The 18,996-nt window shown below is 35.5% G+C and overlaps 1 protein-coding gene across 1 annotated transcript in view; it reads left to right on the top strand.

Moving 5' to 3' along the window:
* The window catches only part of LOC121321262 (contactin-5-like), a 150,120-nt gene that overhangs the window by 94,794 nt on the left and 36,330 nt on the right, over positions 1-18,996 (top strand). The window lies entirely within an intron of this gene.

The raw sequence follows: 18,996 nt of genomic DNA, 5'->3' as shown, positions 1-18,996 counted from the left end.
CAGCAGAACTTAAGTACCCTAAATGCTGGGGGGGGCTTTTTTTTTTTAAAAAAAAAATACTTTTAATATAATTGTATTTGTTTGTCCATTGTATTTAACAACTCGATTGAAACTGCAATATCACAAGACTTCAAAGCGGGATAATCTTTCTTTAATCTCTTTTCCTGAATTTTTTTTTTTTTTAAAGTGTGTTGAGTATATTATTTCTAAAAGTATAAAAACCAGCTTTCAAAGAGGAATAAAACTAGAAACTACACACTCGCTACATTGCGTTGAAGTCACTAGCCGAAGCATTGTCTACTTGACTTTCTTAAAAGTTATTCCCATTTATTTATTTTTTTCTTCAAACTTATTTACTCCAAATCTCCCTTTGCACAATATTTAGTGTGGAAGGGACAAAAAAACATATACGGGTCTAAAGAAAATAAGAGACTACTTATGATTCCCTAAATGAAACATCTATGGATTTTTTTGTATTTTGTAGGAAAAAAGAGCAGCCTTTTGGCAAAGTGGTTAGTAGTGTGCAGGTGTGGAAGTGATGCAGTGCAGGAAATGTTGTGACCACACAAGGTTCCAAGGACAAACGATATTTTTATTTTGGTTTCCTTTATTTAGTAATCCTTCTAAAAAAATAATAGGTGGCTAGTGGCAATTTAACTATTCACTCATACAACTGCATCTTCTCCTTCAAATCTCACTCTTCATGAATGTCACAAATATATCTATTTAACAAATAAACAAAAAAGTACAAGTGAACCACAATCAAAAATAACATAATAAAATACCAGCCCTGAACAATCCCACAGGTTCAGTTTGCACTCAGAGGAAAATTAAACAAAATTTAACACTTTAGATTGAAGCCAAACTAAACCTGTTTTTAATATTTTTTTTTTCTTATTTCAAAACCTGATTCTTTTAAAGGGTTAAACTCATCTTAACCAAGTTTAGAAAGCAGGGCTGAGTCCAGTGCAGTTAATTTGTTTTTGCTGAGTCCATTTCTTTGTATTGATTTTTGATCTGGGCAATCTATTGCCAGAAGCCTCAGTTATTTGCAGTTGACAGCATTTGCTTTGTTTGTTTATTCCAGTGGGCAGGCCGTGTCTCTGTTCTCTCCTTTTTATGCCTTCAAACTCAGAACCTAGATAAGACTGGTAGTTCTGGGGTTGTTGTTGTTTTCTTTCCTGAGATTATATGGTCTGATTTTCTTTTTCTTTGACCTAAGGAGCTGTCCAAGCCCTTTGGGTTGATATAAACATCATCAGTTCTATGACCCTAATGCTTCGACTGTTTTTTCTAACCTACATCCCTGTGGAACAGGGCCCTCAAGCTCTGAAGATATCGGGCACTGATAAGTCTTCTAATGAAAGAAGATACATTGACTAGAATTGTTCCATCTGAGGAGCAGTGGCTCCACATCAGCAGTTTCTCTGCTTTAATCGTCATCTTTAACCAACATCAACCAGGGGACTTACTTGCTGCCCAAGTTGGAAAACAGCGTGTAAAGTAATCAAAGAAGCTGTGCACCTGTACTGTGTACATGTTGTTTCGGTTGTTGCCAACTATGCAAAATCTTACCAGGATACAAAAACATCGTGGATGTTTGTATTTGTTTTGCTTTATTTTAGGTGGTCTGATTACAGTAGGTCACAGAGTGAGATTTTGGCGAGCAGGATTTGGGATGTGAGTTTTGTTTTCCATAAGAGATTATTAATTTAGGCTTGAAGAATGTATATTTTGTCATTATTATTACTGTAATGGTTAGTAGTCATTGCCTTAGTGAATGTATTAACAAAAGACACAAAACATTATATAACAAAAAAATCACAACTCTACATACCCTCTCACGGTGTGGTGACATTTATAACCCACTCAAGCTTCACTCTTGAGGTTTCATCTTGTCACCCAAGAACCCCTCCTTGGGAATAGTAGCCCTATTATATTGACTTGGGTCTACATTGTCTGACCCTTTGTTGGCCCAGTGTATTGCTGTAGGGTTGAGGAAGATCATAGTGAAACAGTCTTAGTTACAAGCCAGTTCTTTGACAGTAATTTACTTCACATCTGTGCATGTCCTGATGCTAAATCCACCAGTTATGTCAAGGAACACATTTCCATTAATGCCAGGCTATAATTTAAGGTGGGTGGCCTGTTTAGAAAATATAATATTGATTGTCCCAATACCAAGATAATGTAAATTCCAGAAAGAAAATGTTGTTTTAAAGGTACAGTATTTTATTTTTTTTACTTTACCCTTGTGCCATTGTGTGGTTTATTTAAACCACACAGTGCTCTATAGATTTGCCCCTTTATTTATGTCTAGGGGTATATTAGCATGAAAAGCCCAGATATATCTTTCAGGCCATTATTATATTCAGAAGAGAACACCATACATCTGCAATGCATTCACTCGAGGACTTTGGGGGTTGAAACATAAAAAGATGAATGTAAATTGAGCAGGGAACCTTGTCTCTAAGGATGCTTATGTCTATTACACCTCAGTGTTAAACACAGTGTGAATTCTACATTTCTATTTTAGTAAAATATAGGGTTATATAAATATATATTTCTATATATTTTTTTTTACCATTGTGCTTGCAGCCAGTGATTAGCTAAGACAGTTAAGATAAATATCATCATGGTAGAGGGTAAAAGATTATCATTAGACCTTATGTTTGATATCAATTCATTTAAACGGGGGCATGTCGGTCATGCCCTTGAGTATTATTCTAATGGACAAAAATGAGAAATTCACCCAAAATGATAAACTGGCCAGATAATAACTGTAGAAGCTTCTCTATCATACAAGATCATGTACTGTGTGCTAGCTCAAAATTGTATGACATAAATCCAAAAACTTTTCAGATCATTTTTATTTAATTTTCTTAATTGTGTGGCAAAAAAAAGGGTCTTTATTCATGTATAATTAAAATTTTCACACATAATAAAACAAAAATGTCGGATATCGTTTAAAAATCACCAGGCAAGTTTCCCAAATCCACAGTAATGTTGTCTTGTCTATGACTTGTTCAACCTGCAATGGGAGCTTATCTCCAAACCTTTTACAATCAAGAAAAGAACATGAACCTAAAAACTGGGACATTAACCGGTCAGTGTGTCACCTTTCAACTTAGAGCACATTCTTTTATTTGATGTATTCCTAGATTGAGTTTTGTGTAACTGTCTCACCATCGTCTTTTACGATTCAAGAGATTTAAGGATGAAGCGAAGGCTGTTTCAGATACATCATTAAGATATACAGTAGGCGTACATCCCTACTAATTCTCATTAGGTTTCGGGAGGGGGGGTGGGTATTAAAATCTTAATAGTGTTCAAGCTGTTCCTGACTGTACATTTCTCACTTATTGGATTTGAATTTCACAGCTTGTGCAAATGTAAGAGTTCTTCCAGTTGTCATGTACATATATGTAAATGAAAAGAAAAAAAAAAGAACTTGCATGCTGATTGGCTCAGATATAGGTCTGTCATGTCTTTTGCGTTTTGTATTGAAACATGTGTTTAAAATATGATTTTTGTACCAGTGATTGAGTTATGAATGAGCTGCCTACGGCAGGAGTGCACAATGCTGGTCCTCAAGGTCCAGAGCCCTGCTGCTAATGTTTCCACCTGCACCCAAAATTACTTCATTTAACCAGTTTAGCAGGCTCCTAGGTCTTAATCAGTTAATTATTTAATTATGCCTTTAAAACCTGGATGACCTTCAGAAACACATTTTTGCACTGGTATTCTCTGGTATTTGATCTGTTTTATCAGAAATTAGGGAAAACCCCAATAGTTGTCATATTTGACACCTTGGGCGCTATTCAGCAGAGAATGCAAGGACACATTTTCTGAAACATTTTAGGGTTATACAATTGGCAATATAAAAGTAGCTGCCAGCTAGAAGCTGGTAAGTTCATGTTCTGAGCCATTCCTTTCTAGTTTTGTACTGTTATAAAAAATATCTGTACCTGTCAGAAAATATAGATTGCACTGGTTGTCTGGTGTTTTCTGGTATTTTATGCAGTGTTCACAATGAACAAACGCTTATGTTTATCATACCAGTATGTGGTGAGAATGATAGTGTCAGTGCGCTAATTAAAACTGAATCTGAGGTTAAGTTTTAAAAAAAAAGAACTGTTTAACATTTTACAAAATGTGCCTTTTTTCAGTACACATTTTAGTCACACAATTTAAACCTCTATTTGTGCAAGTGCTGGTTAAGTAGAAAATAATATGACTTACCAAAAGCAATTTAATTAAAAATATTATGAATGCAAATTTTAAAACTTAGTTTACTTGCTTATTTTCTTGCTTATTGAAATATTGAAAATGTATCTGTTTACTAGACAAAATGCTGAGAGCCCTTTTCAGTAAATAAGATTATTTAAAAAAAAAAAAGAAAGAAAATGAAAATTACATGTGTATAATCTCCTAGTTTAAACTACAGGGAAAGGGATTTTAGTATTGCTTTTGTTCTCAGGAAAGTGTTTTCATTCTCCAGGGCTAAAGTGGCTTGGAATCTATATCTGAGTTGCAGCTCATTATATGTTACTCTGTGCTCCATATAGAAGGTTCTCTAAAGCTTTATGCTGCAATCAGATCCATAGTTCAAAAACCGTGTCATTTGTATCATCTAATGAACACTGCCCCCCTCTCCAATGGCACTCAAGAAGTGAATTGTAATTGTTGCACCATTAGTTTTTTTTTGGTGGCTTAGATACATCCAAACAAGGTATCTATTAAGTGTTGAAAGTATTGGGGATAAGACTTAACTTCGAAAGTCTCCAACAGTGTTTGGAAATCAATTGTAGACTCTTCTGTGCATTACTGTAAATCCATAGTTGTTTGCCAGACTTTTATTGTTTGGTCTTCTACATATATTTCCACACATACCGCAAAGCACTGTTCCTTTAAAAAATGTTTTGTTTCACTGCTTTCTGTGGCCATTATATTCACTGTATTCTTTGGTACAGTAAAGAGAGTAAATGTTAGGTATCTTTATTTTGTAAAACCACTGTAACCCTAGTACTGAATTAATTGGAAAGTTATCTTGCAAAAACTACTGGAATGAAATAGAGATTTTGGTTCCGACTTGTCAAATATTTTGGTTGTGAATATTCTTTGGATGAGACGTAAAACCGAGGTCCTACTGTAAGAGACTCTGCAGCAGCAGCTGTTGATACATAGTTCACCCCCTAGTCTCTGTAAGCTGCTTTGGATAAAAGTGTTTGCTAAATTACTAAATAATAATAATAATAATAATAATAATAATAATAATAATAATAATAATAATAATATTAATAATAAAGACTCAGTATTTATTTTCCATATGAAGGCAACAAAAACAACATTGACCCATCCACTGATCCAAAGGACTCAGAGATCTGCTTGAAGAGTACATCTGGGACTGGGACACACTTTTTGTTGGCCAGCTTAGTCAGATCACACTCCAAACAAGGCCCTGCAGTAAAAAGAACAATCATGACCTACACTTTGAGGAAGCTGAACTACATGACTCGGGTCTGTAATATTTATGTGTTAGGGTGTTAGCATTAAGATCTGCTGCTCTTGAAATTGATGCTATAGACATGATATTTATTCCTGGCCCGAACTGCAAGGAAACGTGATTTCAGTTCAGTTTGATTTAGCTGCCCTTTACTGAACCCGCCTGGAGGTTTGATTAACCGGTTTTCAAAATGTTGCTGCACCTTATTGACATTTTTGTTATGTGATCATAAAGCTGTTAGTGACAGTTTTATTTTTGTGCCAATTATACTCAAGCCTTTTTTATAGTGGAAGGGAGTTTCACTTGACATACATTCTTTCCAAAGCTCTTCCAGCTAATTTTAGAAGGGTACATTTCAAAATGTTTTCACTGTTGGCTGAATGGGTTTCCGATTTTAACTATCACCCAAACTGTGTATTTGCACAGCACATTATTGACCTTGCACTGACCAAATTAGATGTCACGTCCGGTTTGCAGTTAGATGTTCTGTTTCAAAAGTTTGGGATTGTGTGTCAGGTAGATGATTATTTTTATATACCTGCTGGAAATTAGGCAATTTTGAGGTTGGCTGTAATGGATACCCTTTTAGTTAGAAGCATTACTTTTTCTTTCTTTTTTTTTTTATTACACTAGAACAGCTTGCGACTGTCTGAATGAAAACACATATGCAGAGTTTGCTGGTCTGATCTTCAAACAAGAGTTATGCAGCTTTATATTGCAAGCTGCTAGATCATGCTGTGTTTCTTTAGTTTCTGTAAATGAGTCACAGTTTAGAATGAAAGTTTAAATTCTGTATTCCACCCACCAACATGAACACACGTTCACATGCATACTGTACTGTTTGAGAATCTTTTTTTATCTCGTATCTGTAGTGGGTCTGTGAAGAAGAACTAGAAGCCTTGGTCCATTTCCTTGTGGACTTGTGTCTGCATTACAAAGAGCACCACTGGGCATTGGATTGCAATGGAAACTGTTACAGTGACACTAACATGGGAAGCTTGGAGCATACCATGTTCTTACATGCTTTGTAGATAAGTGGAGGACTGCAGTTCATGCGATAGTAACATAAAAAAATTTAAAAAATCACTTTCTAAATCTCATCAGTGCATGTTTATCAGGTGTTAGTGACAATTGTGCTTTAACCCCTCATGAAACAAGTTAAAGATGAGTGTCAGTTATCAAGCAGTACTGAAGCCGAGAAATTGGCTGTGCAAATGAAGATATTTTGAGGGCATGCCTGGGCTGTGATTAGGAAGCACATTGCATGGACATTTTAAATCATTAAAAAAAAATAAAAAAATCTTTAAAATGTGAAAACTTTCAAATTGTTCCCTGAAGGGTGAATAAAACACTAGAATAAAAAAACAAGTAGAATTTTAAATTAACCTGCCTTCTTAAACAGGAATCTTCTGAAATAATGTTGCTATTGCAGCTGTATTTTATTTTATTTTTATTATATTATAATAAGTGCATCTTTTTGAGATCCTAGAAGGAAAATGTACTGCTCGTCATTGTTTTAGGAGACATCTGAGACATATCAGATTCAAAGAAACTGATACTTTCAAGCAATTCTCTGAGAAGTAAAACAGACATAAATGAGCTGCACATTATCTTGCTTTTTTATAGCTTATCTAACTTGCTTTTTTGTAGTTATTTTTATAACTACAGTATGACTGTTCTTTACTTTGCCGCAATAGCTTAGAAAGTTATTGAATTAGCCGAGCAAAGAATTGAGTGAATTGAGTAAACCTACAGTACAACATTTGATTCATTGGAAGCAACTAGATGTGACACTTATGAAGACATACTGTTTTGCACTGCTCACTTGGCAGGGTTATATGACTTTCCAGACATTTAGGTCACACACTGTCTTGTGCTTTTAATCCCGCGTGCAATGTCCTTAAAATGCTGCATGCATTGAGGAGCACCGTTCAGATTAGACTCAAATTACAGTGGAAAAGAAAGCTGGTTGTTTCACCATTTTGCTAGGTTTGAGCGTAATTTGTTATACCTTAAGCAATTGCAATATTTGATTATAGAAACTGGCATACATGCCTTCCTTTAATGCTACTACAAATACAAGTGTTGCTGACAAAAACTTATTTGTACACGTGCTAGCCCCAAGGTAGAAAAAAAATGCACTGCACTAGCTAGGACATTCAGAAGCCTGGCAAAATAAGGAAAGGATAGGAAATATATTCAGAATTGATTTCTCTCAAGTTTCAACAAAATGCCACCAAATGAATCCTAAAAAAAAATGTGGAACGCTCATCACACGTTTGGAGTAAAGCCAGTGAGGTCCGTTAGTCTTGGAAAACAATATTTATTCCACAAAAATGAATACACTTAGTTGGGAAAATCATTTATCAGTTTTGTGCAAGCCGTACCTCAAAGTGATTAAAGTACTCCACTGTAATGTGTATTGGTGTTAACACTAGAATAGCAAACGTTACAGTATAATATAATGGCAGTAATTCAGGTTGCCATTGTTAATAAAAAACAGTTTTCAACTGGCGTATGTGTTTAAATGCAGTGATGACACAGGTATTTCAACAGCATTCAAGCGTGCTGTAGTTAACCACAGTGGACTAAATACTGCTGGATACTTTAACCCCTTGGATGTATTTACAGCGCTGCAGTTTTCTACAATACATTGCAATATCTATTATATAATACCACAGTAAACTCTAGTAACTACTAGACAGTAAGAAGTGAAGAATCCTGTGACCACATTTCAGCACTTACAGGACAGAACTGTAGTTTATTTCATATCAATTTACTTTAGAACCTGCAGTATTTTGTACAGATTGAAAAACATACAGTAATCACTGTCTACTCAAAACCAAACTGAAATTAATTGCCGTGTCACTTACATTTTTTTTTCTTGGCCGAATAAATATTTGGGCCACATTTTTTATTGTAATCTTAATAGTAATCTCAACAGTATTTGTAATCTTATTTGCAATATGAATTGTGTTTAGACAGCTGACTTGAGAATCAATTGTGTTTATTTTAATAAAAACAAACCAACCCCAAATCCTCAAGAAGAAAAGCCAAAAGCAACTCAATTTGCATACGAATTGAAAGAAAAACAGATTGAGCTAATGTAATAGCCTGCTAGACATTTTAATACATTTCATTTATCAGTTGACTTACTTCAGTGAGCATTGTAAACACTGGATTAGTGACAAGAAAAAAAAAGATTCAGGTCACATTCACATGAGAAAGATAGGGCAGAGAGAGGTTCCTAATTACTGTAGGGTACCACAGTCTATATCTTCTGTATGTAAATGGAGCATTGCTCTGCTTCAAAATACTTTGTAGAGGTTATATTGTGCATACAATATACAAATTGTACTGTAAAAGGGAGAGAAAAAAAAATACCAACGTTATCACATGAAATTACTGTGCATACTGCACAGGAAAGCTAAATGAAGCGTGGACATGCAGTCATTTTGCCTGAAGTCAACAGCGCCAGAGTCTTTCTAAAAGTGGATGTGGGGTGTGAGGTGTGGGGTGTGGGGGTATATATATATTGCAGCGTCCAAGGGGGAAGGCAGCAGCAGGGCTGGTAGGTGACGTAATCACACACGAAGACGTAAGCCTGATATACGCTCCTTGTAAAGGAGCCATCTCTTTTGTACAGCGGTATCGGCGCTATGCTTTAGTGCGAGAGGCCCTGGGTTCGCGCCCGCTCTCTATCTACATGTGCCAGTTCACTGTGTGATGTGCCTATGCATGTTAACCAAGATTGCTACAATATATATATTTGGTTTGGTCAGGCTGCAGACAAAATTAAAACTGTAAGGTTCGATATGCATTGATTTTTGCGGTAGTCTTTTTCTTCTCTCACTAAAAGTAACTGTGTGATACCACATGTTGTTACCTTCCTGAAAAGGGAACAAGTTGCTCAAAAATGTAATCTGATTACTGTAATCCGTTACTTGTAACGTGTTACTCCCCAGCACTGAAAATACTGTACTGTAAGTGTACTGATTTTATTGAAATTAAAACAGAAAAAAAACACTCCAAATATAAAACAGGTATTTGTTTATGTAAATTAGACAGATATTAATCAAATTCGAAGACCAAACTTAAACTGCAAGCTGATATGCATAGATAGATTTGTGATTTTCAGTTCAGTGATTTATGTCACTTAAATTACAATGTTTTTTTTCAGGAAGGTGACTTTGTATTCCCCAAGAGTATCTGTGGGTGTGTTATGTTTCTGAAGGCCATGTAACACCCTTTACACATTACTGGTTCACACAGAAAAAGACCAGAACTGAGTCCCAGCTATTATACATGAAAACTTCACTAAAAAGGATTCATTTGGCATTCCCTGTGCTATAGTAAATAGAATTTTTGTGAGATACATACAGTAACCTTACACTTCACCTCAAGGTCAGTATCCTTTCTATAGAACTGAGCAATCTTGTTTTATGTGCCCTGTGTTTTGTGTAAAGTATGTTGGAGCAGAATTACAGGAATGAATGGAATGGAATGTGATGCTTAAAATCATTGTTTTTAATCAAGGTCAGTGGTGTCGTGAACAAGGAGTTGAGCATTAATCTTTTAAAAAACAAACAGACAAGCTCATTTACAGCTGTGTATGAATGAAGCCAATTATATAGGGTGCATTTAATGAATAGAATCTCAGCCATTTAAAAAATATCACGTAGAAATGTCAACACTCAAGATGACCTAAAATCTATCTTTTATACTACTGTTTCATTTGTATACCAATGTTTTAACATCCCAATTAACCCCAGTTCACTGTTGTGTTTTAAATAGTACTTCTGCTATTGGCGCTACTGTGCCTAGTAGCTGGGTTAAGAAAAATGTAAACCTGTCTGATTAGACAATGGCCAACCAGTATCTAGCCTCAAAGTATTGACTGATACCCTTTACTGTATATTGTGAGCATGAAGTGACACTGTAAAATGCGCCAATTTTCAATTGTCAAGTATAGGTGATCTTGTTATTAAGTCAGGGCTTGGTGATTTATAACTTTGTGTATCTATAAAGGTATAATATGTAATAAACAGTCTCTTGCATAGTCAGAGTCACTCAGTAATGTGCTCCTGTAGAGCCTCATTAATCTTACAGACTGTGGCTAATCACATCCCTATACGAGTATTTCTGAGTATATTTCACCAGACCAACATTATTCAAATCCATTTTTCACATTAACAGCCATCTGTGTGAGCTTAGATTCAGTCCAGCTGCCATATATTCTTTAAGCCTTTCATTTATAGGTCTCCAAATCAGGCAACCAAACATAAAGTGCTGTCCATACAGTGACCTTTAAGTATTTTGAAGGGAGACAGTAAAGTTTTTTTTTTAGTTTGTGTTTTTTGTGTTTTTCTTGGTCCTTCGTGTCTTGAATTCTAATATAAATGTGAAGCTCATTCTAAAGAATACAGTTTGTTTGATTGCTTGTTTGTTTGTTTTTAATAACTTGAAACGAACTGCTGAAGCGTGTCTCCCAAAGGTTTACAGATGCGATGCGATAATCAGAAAACAAGAGAAACAAATGAGAGCACTCTCAGATGATTTTCATTTCAGTGAGATGTACCTTTTGAAGTCTCAGTGGACATCTGTCCCCTTTGCAACGTGGCAAATTAACAGCACGTTTATAGTGAATGTTGCTTTGATTGATTGTTACGCATTTAGAGGCAAGATGAAAACCATAGAAAAAAATCGAATAAAAATAGAATCCTTTTACAATAAAGGTTAGTAAAGCACCACAAGAGGGCAGAGTGGCTTCTAAGTTTCTTATGGTATTTTTTTATATATATATATATATATATATATATATATATATATATATATATATATATATATATATATATATATATATATATATATATATATATACCATCTGCATAATGTTTGTGATGTTATTGCATAGTGATACATGGACTTGGTATTTAAGGTGGGGTTCTGATTTTTGATTTTAACCATTAAACACAGATATAAAACCCAGAAGCCAGAGTACACCCTGACCAAACAAACTAACGTATCTGCACTGGTACTGTACAGCCCTAACCGAGCATCCATGAACAATGAGGTGACGTGACCATATCAGGTTGCCCACAATCCTGAACATAGTTTAGTTCCACAACTTCTCAGTCTTGTGGCACCAATGCCACTCTAAACGTTGGGTTAATTCCCAGAAGTCCCTGTTTATACCAGTGTAAATTGCTATCTCTGCCTGTATAGACTTGTCTGCCATGCTTAATCTGAGTTGCTGTAAGATGCAGGTGAAAGAAATGCTACTTGGCAGGTAATTGTCCCAATAAAACCAAATCCGTAAACATCTGCTGTCGTGAATGAATAAAGTCTTTAAGGCAGAATTACTGGTCTTAAAATATTCTAAAGAATAGTCTGTCATATGAAAAAAAAAAAAATATATATATATATATATATATATATATATATATATATATATATATATATATATGTGTACACAGGCCTGCAACGATACAAACAAGCACCTACTTTACACTGTAGAGTATTTTAGTTTTTCTTTGGGCTATGAGCAGTAAGTAGATACCTGCAAGTTTCGAGTATCTCCCTGAATGTAATTATTCTTTATGTTATTTAGCTCAGATGCCATGTACTGGTTGAGTATGCTACTCTGTTGGCTTACTTCCGACTAAAGGCTGTTAAAGGTGGAGAAAATAAACTGATTTCCCCCTTACCCTTTGTATTATACCACCAGTAGGTATTAAGGTTAATATACTGGATTCAGCCAGTATACTCTGAGTAGTTAGAAGTTATTTTGATGACGTCACTCATATAAGTCTATCAAGCCCCATTCGCATTCTGAGATACTTATAAGAATATATTTAAGGGAGGGAAGGAGCTCTGAAATTATACACAGAAGTATTTTGAGACACAGTAGAACTTTAGAATGATGATGTCTCTCACTAAGTGTGTGTGTGTGTGCGTGTGTGTGTGTGTAGCGGATATTACTTACTTACTTTATCTAGGGATTTAATCCCAACTACTAATTTGGTTTTAACTTGTATTACAACTATTGCCCCCGAATGGAAATAATTGCAATAGGAATATACACAATGGACTCTAGAGTAATATCCATTGAGTTCAGATCCATCAATCCTAGTGAAAATTTAACATCAATACAATATTAGGCTAGATTGTTAATTAGTACAGTGCGTAGTAACAGATCAAAAACAAACACAGACACTGGTTTAAAAGTGTAGCTACATCAATGTATTTATATCACAGACTAACAACACAAAATAGGGAATTCCTAAATACCAGTGGTCAAGCTGAGAAGAAAGGAGATTTAACAGTCAGTATTGCAGATCACACTTGCATTCATACCATGCCTTTACATAACAATAAAAAATGCTTTCATATAACCTTTGAATTCAGAAAATGTAATAACTTGGATTAATATACATTTCATCAAACATTATTTACATAAGGAATCATATGCTTAATCTATGTGCCAATTGAAGTAATATGAAAAGCAGAGTTTATATTTAATAGCCACACAACAAGGTTCCCAGTGTTGCAAGCAGCAGGATTGCAGCTGGGTGTCTTGTGGTGACATCTGCAGCGGGAAGATCAAACAGAAGCTCAATCTTGCAAGCAGGAACAGGATACATTAGTTGATGCACAGTCAATGGGAGATACAAGACCACCAGTACCCAATTCTGATGGATCTCGGAAGGTGCACTCAATTCCGTGAGTGGAGAAACGACAGTTTCTAGAACAAAGCACTTGATCTGGCTCAGCTTTCTTTTGGAGAGGCACATCTTTAGTGGTGTCGACCAGCATGCAGTCAATCTTTCAAGTAGGCAGACAGGCACATTGCTGGAAGAGATTGTCAGATGGTTTCCATAACAACGGGTACTTCACTTAGGCTGTGATGTAGACTAATTCTTCATAGGATGTTGGCAGTGAGTACCGTTGATGAAGAGAGAGCACGTTCCTTGAAGTGATCACGGGAGAGAACGTCCTGGATGAGTGAGAGAGCACCTCATGGATAGGAGTGAACATGGCAAATAGGACAAACACAAGGTTAAATGCATTTAAGATAACCAATCAGAGAACCTCTTGGCAACCTCTTGGGATTGGTTAATTCGATAAAGAGGATGAACGTACCTCCATCGGACTCTGTGTTAGGAGGATTTCAAATACCATAAAACTACAACTCAGTTAGCATTCATTCAAGCATTGAAGAAAACATGGTTAAAGCCAAAAATCTCATAGCAAGATAACTTTTTCTGAGTATCTTGGAATTAACTATGGGTTTTAGTTTCATCTTCACCATGAAATACGCGTTCAGTACATACTAAACATTTGAGTGTTTGTAGTAAAATAACTGTATAAAACACATATATGACTGTTGTCCAATATCTATAATACTCCCAGTGTTATGGTTTTACATACAAGAACATTTCATGCCTATGTACATTTATACTGTATTAGATTTAATACAAAATAACAACAAATATCTTTTAAGACATCACATTTCTCTTATCTCTGTTCTTGACTATACCAAAGTGTACTGTCTGTTTTATTCACTAGATGTTGCTGTTGCCCATTAACCCTTAAAATGCCAGTCCTTTCAAATTCTTGGTTCCAGGAAATCTCTTTCCAGTATAATAAAATATTCATCCCTTTGAAGCTTGGAGAGGGTGGCATTTTCTTGTGGTCTGGCAGATAAGAGGTTAGATCTGTTTTTTTCTTTACATAAACTAATGCAAGTTAAGTGTTTTAAGGGGGAGGGAAGATTTTGGTCTGTAAAACACAGAATGGCGCTCTAGTATTAGGTTTCATTAAGCTCAATTCCCAATTAAATATAAAGCTCCAAAATATCATTACATACCCCTGTGTGTGGATTGTAAACGTTATAATGAAGGTGAATGCCCAGCCTGTACTGTATTGTTTTGTTTTGCGTGAACCTTTTTTTTTTATTTTGGCCCTTGTGCCTTTATCTATTTCTCTTTTTTGATAAGTAAACATGCACAACATGGCTTCACTGCAGATTTCTCTGGGTCTCTTTCCTGCCGGTATCATCTTGGACCGTGACGCTGTCCTGTCACAGTGACATTGATATATTGTAGTGGATCTTGAACAGAGAGCACAGTGAAACATTATATATTGGTGCTGGAACGGAATTGTGTCTGTGATGCACCAGCAATTGTATGTACTGTCCCAGAAAACCTGTGTCTAGGCACCATCATATGCATCAGTAATCATCTCCATACTGCATGTCTTTATACACTATTGGTCAATGCTGATATCCTTCCCTGTTTGTAACCACTCACTAACAGCTTTGTGCTTTGCAATTATTTTGGGGGACGGCAGGGGGCAGGGGGCTGTTATATTTAATTATTTTGATATTAATCCCCTCCACAGCAGGCATTACCTGAAAGATAATTGACTGTGGCAACAGGGGAGGTTTCATAATTAAAAACAGCATAATTTATCTAATGCATGTTCAGAGTGCATTGTTGCTGATATGATATTCATTTATTGTTGTGCTTGGTTGCGTTGGTAGGTTAATGAAATGATGGGTTACTTGGAGAGTTTTGCATTGCTAAGCGTAGTTGGGCTAGTGGTTAATATCTACAGAACCTAATATAGTTGACTATTTTAGAATTTGGAATGTTCGTGCTTGTTAGGAACCTGTTCACCTCTTCTAAAAACTCCTGACTAAAAAATCTGTGGGTTCTACTCAGAATCTAGCTTGCCTACTTCAGTTAAGATTTCAGGCTTATGACTGCTTATGCTGGTGAAGGCTATCTTCTTTGGAACACAGCTCCACTGAATTGAATCAAGTTTTGCTTAGGCACTTGCTACTGAACTTGCCTATATGTATGTCACACAAGAGAAGAGTGTTCAGGGTCACTTGCTTTTGTACTGTTTTATTCAATTTAATTAAATCACACTTTGCATCAGTGAGCTATTGAACATACAATACTATTCACACAACAGGAGAACAACATGCAGAGAAACTTCTTTTTGGAATGTCTTACTGTACTTCGCAGAATTTCAATTTTTCATGTACACATGCTACAATGAGTTATTGAAAATATGATTTTTGAACACAGCACAACAGGAGAAGTGTGCAGCGTTGTTTTTTATGACTTGTTTATATAATGGTGAATGGTTCATTGACAGCACAATCCATTTGCATTGTGTTTAATCTGCTACATGGAAAACCAAAAGAGATCTCTCATTCATTCACATGCTGTAAACCGAACGTAATTAACTTAATCAAAAGAGGAATTGATGTCCCTTTGAAAAGGATGAATTAAGCTTTTCTGTTGATGGTTTTATTCTTCTTTACATGGTGCGTGTGCCTCTGTTGCTATACTGATTGATTAGCACCAGCAGATTGGTTTAAATGATTGATTGGTTGCAGATGGAAATCTATGAGGCTTTAATCTGACACATCAGCACATTGTCCTCATTAAATGCTTCTATTGACAACTTGAGAGTCGGGTTTGCCAAAAGCAACTGGCTGCTGTTGTGAAGTCATAGGAGGATGACGTTGTTTGTGGGGCTGATAAAAAGAAAACTAGTTAAAAATAAAACATGTACGTTTCTCTCTTACTGTGTTTTACTCTCTCCTGTTTTATTCTCTCCTCCACATTCTCCTACACAACCCACACCAATTAAACTATTGCAGTCACCTTTTAACATGATGTATTCAGATAGTTAAGAAACCCTTTGTCATGTTGAGAAGAGGGAATGTCATCTTATTATTATTAGTTTCTATTGTGAAAAACAAATGTTGTTTATCAGTCAATACATTGTGTGCCGAAAAAAGCTCTAATGATTTTTAATTTGGGGGTTTAAAGGTAAAAAAAAATCATCAAAATTGTATTTGATTGCGTTGTACAAGGAACAGTTGAAAGCATAAGGAGTTGTAATGTTTGAAGACGTATGTGTGGCTTGCAGGGTTTGACATGGTAGATGATGATTTACAGCAAATAAAGTCCTGGTAAAATATAAAACCAGAGCAGTCCTGGGGGTGACCTTTACCAGGATTAGTGCAGGTTTGGAGTTGTCCTAAAGTACAAACACAGGCAAAATTGTTCCTTTGCCATCCGAGACTCATGGAACATTTACTCAGTGACTTGAGCAAATTTCACAGCTGCTGCAAACAACGACTGTGCCTCCTAATGGAAGAGCCTAATGAGTCCTCCTCTTGTGTAAGTGTTAACCCTTCAGAAATCTTCATTGCAGACAATACACAGCTAATATAGTCTCTTTGAAGGTTTTAACAGACATTATTCGTCTTTTTGCGTTTTCCTTTCACAAATAATGTTTCATCATTTTCCTTTCTCAAAAAAAAAAACCCCTCAATATCTAGTTTCATTAGAAGTGGAAAGCTGAGTTAGATATGTTCAGTCAATTTTTATATCTACACAATTTTTTTCATTTGTTCTACTCTGTGTGTAAAGTACGCATTGAATGTAACTTCGTCATGGTTATTCTTGACTGGTTCACCAAAACGAGAAGCCCATTCTACAGCATTTCTATGTTAATTTGATATGTGCAAACCAGCTTGTCTCCAGTTGTACAACGGTTAATGTGCTCGCTCAGAGAGTTTATGAGAATAATGGCGATTAGTAATCGGAATACGTCAGTATCTAAGATATATGTAAGATAGTCCCTGAAGGTTTGGATAGTTTTGTAAAGCACAATTCTAGCAGTAATTACTGTGATAATTATTATTATTATTATTATTTTTCTTTTTTTAGCTGGTTTTCCTATCCTGATACTTGTTGAGTTGAATTAGCTGTATTGAAAAAGAATGTAAAATGTGCAGCTGATGGATGTTGTATCCCTAAGAGTTTTATGGTTATTCAAATTAATACATTGATTTGCATATTTTTCTAGGAGCGAGAAAACTACAAAGTGTAAGAAAAGGGTTTAGAATCCTAAACTAAGTGGTACATATTTTATGTGTTGCTACCAAAACACTTGCAAATAAATGACTCTTCTTTGGTGACATTTTCCTTAACATGCAAGGGCTAGCAAAAAAATATACAAGTGAAGGTCACATTTGCAAGTATTATCAGGCAGCTTTTAATTAGGGATCTTGTAAATGTCAATGAACCTTATCAACTGACCCACTGCTAGATTGTAAAATGATAAGAAAAAAAAAATACATGCAATGCAACCTAAAGACTGGTCCCAATTTAATAGAGGTTGCTCTATGTTTTCTTAAAGCCAGCCTATAAATAATGATGTTTAGAAAACCAAGGCATGTAATATGGATGCCATATTCACAACTGTTAAAAATTGTAACAGGCAAACTAAGGTACCACTCATAATTTCAAACACCATAACATACCATGAGACATTTGTGTCTGTGTTGGTGTTCAACACTACCTATAATTTATTAGGAAATACAACTAGATAAATACAAAGCTGCACCAGTGCTTCATGGTCATGACTAGTTTCTGATAATAGAGCTACCGGTCCCACTGTAGAACAATGAAATGGTAATATAGCCTGGGTGTATACATTATGAGTAGTGTTGCGCATTTCCAGGATTTTTTCTATTTTCTAGGAAATACATGATATGTTGATTAAAATGCTGTTTTATTTTGACTTTTGTAATAAGCAGCCCTACACTATATCCTAGGATATAGCAGCTACAGTTAGACATCAGGGATTCAAAATAACGTTCAAAGGTGATTCTCTGTCACTTCACAAACACATTATTACCTGATTATCAAATCCAATCAAAGTCTGATTATTGTGGCAATTGCAGGGAATAGCAACTACTAGCTTAATCAAAAACTAAATTGAAATGCACAAATACTATAGTTTTTAGTGGATGAGGAATGGGGAGAAAACGAAAATCAGTTTATTAATATTCAGAAGAAAATTAATGTTTTGAAGCATGCAAAAAGCAAACGTAGCAGAAGTGGGTCAGATGATGCAGTGGATGTATAGCGCTGCAAATACTGTTGCATTGAGGTACATGTTTGTGCTGACAATTAAAGAACATACCGAAAAATAAGCGGCATGTTAAACTAAAACAATTAAGTGAAGTGAGAGACAAGCAATCCATTTATGCAGCTTTACACACTATTTAATACAAGAAAGCGCAGAATGACTGTGTTAATGAGTTTGTAAGAGCGCTGTGCTTTGGTAGACAGCCACTGTTTATTGCAAAGGTATGTATTGGTGACGTCGTGCAACAGCACTGTCCATAAGCTAAAACATTGCACAATCCTAATCGGAAATATTTGAGAGAAAATGGTGATGCTTTAGTTGGCAAACTTATTGAATACACTGATGGAAATGCCCAGTATGATTTTTGACGCATCTCCTGATGGCTTGCACCGAAATATTCTCTGAATTATTTTTTAACGATAAAAACCGAAATGCAAAACAACAGTTATGAGTCATGCACAGTACATGACAGCTTTGAGTGTAATTTAAATTCGGACACAGCTATCATTGTAGCAGTGTAGCCAACA

Source organism: Polyodon spathula, chromosome 9 (genome assembly GCF_017654505.1).
Source record: "Polyodon spathula isolate WHYD16114869_AA chromosome 9, ASM1765450v1, whole genome shotgun sequence".
NCBI classification, from domain to species: domain Eukaryota; kingdom Metazoa; phylum Chordata; class Actinopteri; order Acipenseriformes; family Polyodontidae; genus Polyodon; species Polyodon spathula.
The sequence above is the reverse complement of the archived record's forward strand: the minus strand, read 5'-3'. Positions and strand labels throughout refer to the sequence as shown.